Source organism: Opisthocomus hoazin, unplaced genomic scaffold (genome assembly GCF_030867145.1).
Source record: "Opisthocomus hoazin isolate bOpiHoa1 unplaced genomic scaffold, bOpiHoa1.hap1 HAP1_SCAFFOLD_84, whole genome shotgun sequence".
NCBI classification, from domain to species: Eukaryota; Metazoa; Chordata; class Aves; order Opisthocomiformes; family Opisthocomidae; genus Opisthocomus; species Opisthocomus hoazin.
Genome location: NW_027448727.1, coordinates 420,001 through 427,500, shown reverse-complemented (window position 1 = coordinate 427,500; position 7,500 = coordinate 420,001).

Genomic DNA, 7,500 nt, shown 5'->3' with positions numbered 1-7,500 from the left:
GTCTGCCGGCTGAGCCGCGGGTGACAAGCGTTCGAGTGCCGGCGACCGCCGCCCGTCTCGGCCCGGCTCTGGAGAAACCCCTCTTGGAGCCCTCGCTCCAGTCGGCAACGGCCACCGGAGCCTGCGGGCAAGCAGCGGCTTCGCGCGGCTTCTGGCAGTCGGAAGCGCCGTGCGCGATAGGTAGGAGGCAGAACGGCCACGGCCATGGCCGCCGTGCAACGCCCGAGTCTGCCGGCTGAACCGCGAGTAGCTGCAGCGGTTCGATGGCGCTGGTCCGCGAGCGCCAGCCCTCTGCCCTAGTATACGGACAGCGAGGTCCCCGGCCCCGGCGGGCTCGAAGAGAACCGTCTTCCCCCAGCGGGGAGGCGCGCGAGCGCCGCCGACTCTTACCATGACGTAACTGGAGGCAGCGCAAAGCAGCGACCCCTTCGGCAGCTCCGAAGAAGAACCGGGCAAGACGTCTACCTGCCAGAACCGCGGTGGAGCCAAAGTCCCGCCGGAGCGAGGTAGACGAGGCATCCCTTTCCGCCGGCAGCTCCGGCGGCCACATCGGGCACACCGGACCCGGCGGACGGTAAAACGGGTAGACCTGGCCTCCCTGCCGGCAGAACGGGTAGACGAGGCCTCCCTGCCTGGAACCGGGTAGACCTGGCATCCCTGCCGGAAGCGGGTAGACCTGGCATCCCTGCCGGTAAAACGGGTAGACCTGGCCTCCCTGCCGGCAGAACGGGTAGACGAGGCCTCCCTGCCTGGAACCGGGTAGACCTGGCATCCCTGCCGGAAGCGGGTAGACCTGGCATCCCTGCCGGTAAAACGGGTAGACCTGGCCTCCCTGCCGGCAGAACGGGTAGACGAGGCCTCCCTGCCTGGAACCGGGTAGACCTGGCATCCCTGCCGGAAGCGGGTAGACCTGGCATCCCTGCCGGCAAAACGGGTAGACCTGGTCTCCCTGCCGCCAAAACGGGTAGACCTGGCCTCCCTGCAGGTAAAACGGGTAGACCTGGCCTCCCTGCCGGCAGAACGGGTAGACCTGGCCTCCCTGCCGCCACAACGGGTAGACCTGGCATCCCTGCCGGCAAAACGGGTAGACCTGGTCTCCCTGCCGGTAAAACGGGTAGACCTGTTCTCCCTGCAGGTAAAACGGGTAGACCTGGCCTCCCTGCCGGTAAAACGGGTAGACCTGGCCTCCCTGCCGGCAGAACGGGTAGACCTGGCATCCCTGCCGGCAAAACGGGTAGACCTGGTCTCCCTGCCGGTAAAACGGGTAGACCTGGTCTCCCTGCAGGTAAAACGGGTAGACCTGTTATCCCTGCTGGCAAAACGGGTAGACCTGGTCTCCCTGCAGCCAGAACGGGTAGACCTGGCATCCCTGCCGGCAAAACGGGTAGACCTGGTCTCCCTGCCGGCAAAAAGGGTAGACCTGTTCTCCCTGCCGCCAGAACGGGTAGACCTGGCCTCCCTGCCGGTAAAACGGGTAGACCTGGTCTCCGTGCAGGTAAAACGGGTAGACCTGGCATCCCTGCCGGCAGAACGGGTAGACCTGGTCTCCCTGCCGGTAAAACGGGTAGACCAGGCCTCCCTGCAGGTAAAACGGGTAGACCTGTTATCCCTGCCGGCAAAACGGGTAGACCTGGCATCCCTGCCGGCAAAACGGGTAGACCTGGTCTCCCTGCCGGTAAATGGGTAGACCTGGTCTCCCTGCCGCTAGAACGGGTAGACCTGGCCTCCCTGCCGGCAGAACGGGTAGACCTGGCCTCCCTGCCGGTAAAACGGGTAGACCTGGCATCCCTGCAGGTAAAACGGGTAGACCTGGCATCCCTGCCGGCAAAACGGGTAGACCTGGTCTCCCTGCCGGTAAAACGGGTAGACCTGTTCTCCCTGCCGGTAAAACGGGTAGACCTGTTCTCCCTGACGCCAGAACGGGTAGACCTGGCATCCCTGCCGGCAAAACGGGTAGACCTGGTCTCCCTGCCGGCAAAAAGGGTAGACCTGTTCTCCCTGCCGCCAGAACGGGTAGACCTGGCCTCCCTGCCGGTAAAACGGGTAGACCTGGTCTCCGTGCAGGTAAAACGGGTAGACCTGGCATCCCTGCCGGCAGAACGGGTAGACCTGGTCTCCCTGCCGCCAGAACGGGTAGACCTGGCATCCCTGCCGGCAAAACGGGTAGACCTGGTCTCCCTGCCGGTAAAACGGGTAGACCTGGCCTCCCTGCAGGTAAAACGGGTAGACCTGTTATCCCTGCCGGCAAAACGGGTAGACCTGGCATCCCTGCCGGCAAAACGGGTAGACCTGGTCTCCCTGCCGGTAAATGGGTAGACCTGGTCTCCCTGCCGCTAGAACGGGTAGACCTGGCCTCCCTGCCGGCAGAACGGGTAGACCTGGCCTCCCTGCCGGTAAAACGGGTAGACCTGGCATCCCTGCAGGTAAAACGGGTAGACCTGGCATCCCTGCCGGCAAAACGGGTAGACCTGGTCTCCCTGCCGGTAAAACGGGTAGACCTGTTCTCCCTGCAGGTAAAACGGGTAGACCTGTTCTCCCTGCCGCCAGAACGGGTAGACCTGGCATCCCTGCCGGCAAAACGGGTAGACCTGGTCTCCCTGCCGGTAAATGGGTAGACCTGGTCTCCCTGCAGGTAAATCGGGTAGACCTGTTATCCCTGCCGGCAAAACGGGTAGACCTGGTCTCCCTGCAGCCAGAACGGGTAGACCTGTTCTCCCTGCCGGCAAAACGGGTAGACCTGGTCTCCCTGCCGGCAAAAAGGGTAGACCTGTTCTCCCTGCCGCCAGAACGGGTAGACCTGGTCTCCCTGCCGGTAAATGGGTAGACCTGGTCTCCCTGCCGGCAATATGGGTAGACCTGGCCTCCCTGCCGCTAGAACGGGTAGACCTGGCATCCCTGCCGGTAAAACGGGTAGACCTGGCCTCCCTGCCGGCAGAAGGGGTAGACCTGGCCTCCCTGCCGGTAAAACGGGTAGACCTGGCATCCCTGCCGGCAGAAGGGGTAGACCTGGCCTCCCTGCCGGCAGAAGGGGTAGACCTGTCCTCCCTGCGGACAGAGCGGGTCGCCCGTGCTGGAGGCCCGTATGCAGGGGTGCCTGCACGGGGTGGGAAGGGCCGGCGGCGGGCTGCCTGTGCTCTCTCAGCCGGGGCGGCGGTGGGGGGGCTTGCGGGGGGTGGCTGGGGTCGGCAGGCCGGCCCTGCCGGAGGCCCGTATGCAGGGGTGCCTGCACGGGGTGGGAAGGGGCGGCGGCGGGGTGCCTGTGCTCTCTCAGCCGGGGCGGCGGTGGGGGGGCTTGCGGGGGTTGTCTGGGGGCGGCAGGCCGGTCCTGCCGGAGGCCCGTATGCAGGGGTGCCTGCACGGGGTGGGAAGGGGCGGCGGCGGGCTGCCTGTGCTGTCTCAGCCGGGGCGGCGGTGGGGGGGCTTGTGGGGGGTGGCTGGGGGCGGCAGGCCGGCCCGGCCGGAGGCCCGTATGCAGGGGTGCCTGCACGGGGTAGGAAGGGCCGGCGGCGGGGTGCCTGTGCTCTCTCAGCCGAGGCGGCGGTGGGGGGGCTTGCGGGGGGTGGCTGGGGGCGGCAGGCCGGCCCTGCCGGAGGCCCGTATGCAGGGGTGCCTGCACGGGGTGGGAAGGGGCAGCGGCGGGCTGCCTGTGCTGTCTCAGCCGGGGCGGCGGTGGGGGGGCCTGCGGCGGGTGGCTGGGGGCGGCAGGCCGGCCCTGCCGGAGGCCCGTATGCAGGGGTGCCTGCACGGGGTGGGAAGGGCCGGCGGCGGGCTGCCTGTGCTGTCTCAGCCGGGGCGGCGGTGGGGGGGCTTGCGGAGGGGTGGCTGGGGTCGGCAGGCCGGCCCTGCCGGAGGCCCGTATGCAGGGGTGCCTGCACGGGGTGGGAAGGGCCGGCGGCGGGCTGCCTGTGCTGTCTCAGCCGGGGCGGCGGTGGGGGGGCTTGCGGGGGGTGGCTGGGGGCGGCAGGCCGGCCCTGCCGGAGGCCCGTATGCAGGGGTGCCTGCACGGGGTGGGAAGGGCCGGCGGCGGGCTGCCTGTGCTGTCTCAGCCATGGCGGCGGTGGGGGGGGTTGCGGGGGGTGGCTGGGGGCGGCAGGCCGGCCCTGCCGGAGGCCCGTATGCAGGGGTGCCTGCACGGGGTGGGAAGGGCCGGCGGCGGGCTGCCTGTGCTGTCTCAGTCGGGGCGGCGGTGGGGGGGCTTGCGGGGGGTGGCTGGGGTCGGCAGGCCGGCCCTGCCGGAGGCCCGTATGCAGGGGTGCCTGCACGGGGTGGGTGGGCCTGCGGCGGGCTGCCTGTGCTCTCTGAGCCGGGGCGGCGGTGGGGGGGGCTTGCGGGGGGTGGCTGGGGTCGGCAGGCCGGCCCTGCCGGAGGCCCGTATGCAGGGGTGCCTGCACGGGGTGGGAAGGGCCGGCGGCGGGCTGCCTGTGCTCTCTCAGCCGGGGCGGCGGTGGGGGGGGTTGCGGGGGGTGGCTGTGGGCGGCAGGCCGGCCCTGCCGGAGGCCCGTATGCAGGGGTGCCTGCACGGGGTGGGAAGGGCCGGCGGCGGGCTGCCTGTGCTGTCTCAGCCGGGGCGGCGGTGGAGGGGCCTGTGGCGGGTGGCTGGGGGCGGCAGGCCGGCCCTGCCGGAGGCCCGTATGCAGGGGTGCCTGCACGGGGTGGGAAGGGCCGGCGGCGGGCTGCCTGTGCTCTCTCAGCCGGGGCGGCGGTGGGGGGGCTTGCGGGGGGTGGCTGGGGTCGGCAGGCCGGCCCTGCCGGAGGCCCGTATGCAGGGGTGCCTGCACGGGGTGGGAAGGGCCGGCGGCGGGCTGCCTGTGCTGTCTCAGCCGGGGCGGCGGTGGGGGGGCTTGTGGGGGGTGGCTGGGGTCGGCAGGCCGGCCCTGCCGGAGGCCCGTTTGCAGGGGTGCCTGCACGGGGGTGGGTTGGGGGGGGCGGCGGGAATTTTTTGGTTTTTGTTGCTTTTTTATTTCTTTTTCCGCTTTTGAAACAGAGACGCCGCCCCGTCCTCGGGCGTTTCAGCCGAGCTGATGGAAAGCGGCGCCCCTTCCCGTCGCTTGCGGGGGGGGGTGGTGCAGGAGGGGGGAGGCGGCGCGCGCCTGAAATTCCCCTCGCCACCCCCCGTTTCCGAGACTTCGCCGTATCTAGTGGAAGGCGCTAAGCTTGGCCGGACTGTCTCGCTGAAGGCTTTCTTACTCTGCATCGGTTCTGACGGTGGGCGAGAAAAAAAAACAAAACCAAAGCAGAGCAGGGAAACAGTTACAAAAAGTTCTTGAGAGCCAGCACCGGCCCGCCCATCGGCAGACGGAGCGGCGCCCGGGGTCAACGAGTGCCACCCTGCTGCTTAGCAACCGGAACCCGAGCCGGCCCGCCCCGCCCACCCGCCGGCAAGGGGCGGGCGCTTCCCCGCGGCAGAAGGGGGAGACAGAGACTGAGAGACGGGGTCGAGGAGCAGGCGGGGAGCCTTGCGCTGAGGTAGGCTGGGGACGGGGCCTCTTTTCCGAGAAGATTGAGGTTTGAGTCGGGGGGGGGGGGGGGGGGGGCGGCGGCAGGGGCTGCTTGTGCGCTCTCGGCCGGTGCGGCGGTGGGGGGGTGGCGGGGTGGGGGGGGGCAGCGGAGCGGCCGTGCCGGAGGCCCGTATGCAGGGGTGCCCGCACCGGGGGGGGGGTGGGGGGGGGCGGCGGCAGGGGCTGCTTGTGCGCTCTCGGCCGGGGCGGCGGTGGGGGGGGGGGCTTGCGGGTGGGGGTGCGGCGGCCGGGCTGCCGTGCCGGAGGCCCGTTTGCAGGGGTGCCTGCACGGGGGGAGGTGGGGGGGGGGGGGTGGGTGGGGCGGGGCGGCGGGAATTTTTTGGTTTTTGTTGCTTTTTTATTTTTTTTCCGCTTTTGAAACACAGACGCCGCCCCGCCTTCGGGCGTTTCAGCCGAGCTGATAGAAAGCTGCGCCCCTTCCCGTTGCTTGCGGGGGGGGTTGGTGCCGCGGAAGGGGGTGGCGGGGGGGGCGGGAACGGGACGGGGACGGGGACGGGGACGGGGACGGGGACGGGGACGGGGACGGGGACGGGTCTGGCCGACGGGTCTGGACGACAGCGCCCCCCCGACCCCGCGTCCCGGCCGGCCACCACGTCTACCCGGGACCGGGTCGGCGGGGAGGACAGGTCTACCCGGGACCGGGTCGGCGGGGAGGACAGGTCTACCCGACCGCGCCCGCCCCCGATCCCGAGTCCCGGCCGGCCACCACGTCTACCCGGGACCGGGTCGGCGGGGAGGACCGGTCTACCCGGGACCGGTTCGGCGGGGAGGACAGGTCTACCCGGGACCGGGTCGGCGGGGAGGACCGGTCTACCCGGGACCGGGTCGGCGGGGAGGACAGGTCTACCCGGGACCGGGTCGGCGGGGAGGACAGGTCTACCCGGGACCGGGTCGGCGGGGAGGACCGGTCTACCCGGGACCGGGTCCGCGGGGAGGACCGGTCTACCCGGGACCGGGTCGGCGGGGAGGACAGGTCTACCCGGGACCGGGTCGGCGGGGAGGACAGGTCTACCCGACCGCGCCCGCCCCCGATCCCGAGTCCCGGCCGGCCACCACGTCTACCCGACACCGGGTCGGCGGGGAGGACAGGTCTACCCGGGACCGGGTCGGCGGGGAGGACAGGTCTACCCGACCGCGCCCGCCCCCGATCCCGAGTCCCGGCCGGCCACCACGTCTACCCGGGACCGGGTCGGCGGGGAGGACCGGTCTACCCGGGACCGGTTCGGCGGGGAGGACAGGTCTACCCGGGACCGGGTCGGCGGGGAGGACCGGTCTACCCGGGACCGGGTCGGCGGGGAGGACAGGTCTACCCGGGACCGGGTCGGCGGGGAGGACAGGTCTATCCGGGACCGGGTCGGCGGGGAGGACAGGTCTACCCGGGACCGGGTCGGCGGGGAGGACAGGTCTACCCGGGACCGGGTCGGCGGGGAGGACAGGTCTACCCGGGACCGGGTCGGCGGGGAGGACCGGTCTACCCGGGACCGGGTCCGCGGGGAGGACAGGTCTACCCGGGACCGGGTCGGCGGGGAGGACAGGTCTACCCGACCGCGCCCGCCCCCGATCCCGAGTCCCGGCCGGCCACCACGTCTACCCGGGACCGGGTCGGCGGGGAGGACAGGTCTACCCGGGACCGGGTCGGCGGGGAGGACAGGTCTACCCGACCGCGCCCGCCCCCGATCCCGAGTCCCGGCCGGCCACCACGTCTACCCGGGACCGGGTCGGCGGGGAGGACCGGTCTACCCGGGACCGGTTCGGCGGGGAGGACAGGTCTACCCGGGACGGGGTCGGCGGGGAGGACCGGTCTACCCGGGACCGGGTCGGCGGGGAGGACAGGTCTACCCGGGACCGGGTCGGCGGGGAGGACAGGTCTACCCGGGACCGGGTCGGCGGGGAGGACCGGTCTACCCGGGACCGGGTCCGCGGGGAGGACCGGTCTACCCGGGACCGGGTCGGCGGGGAGGACAGGTCTACCCGGGACCGG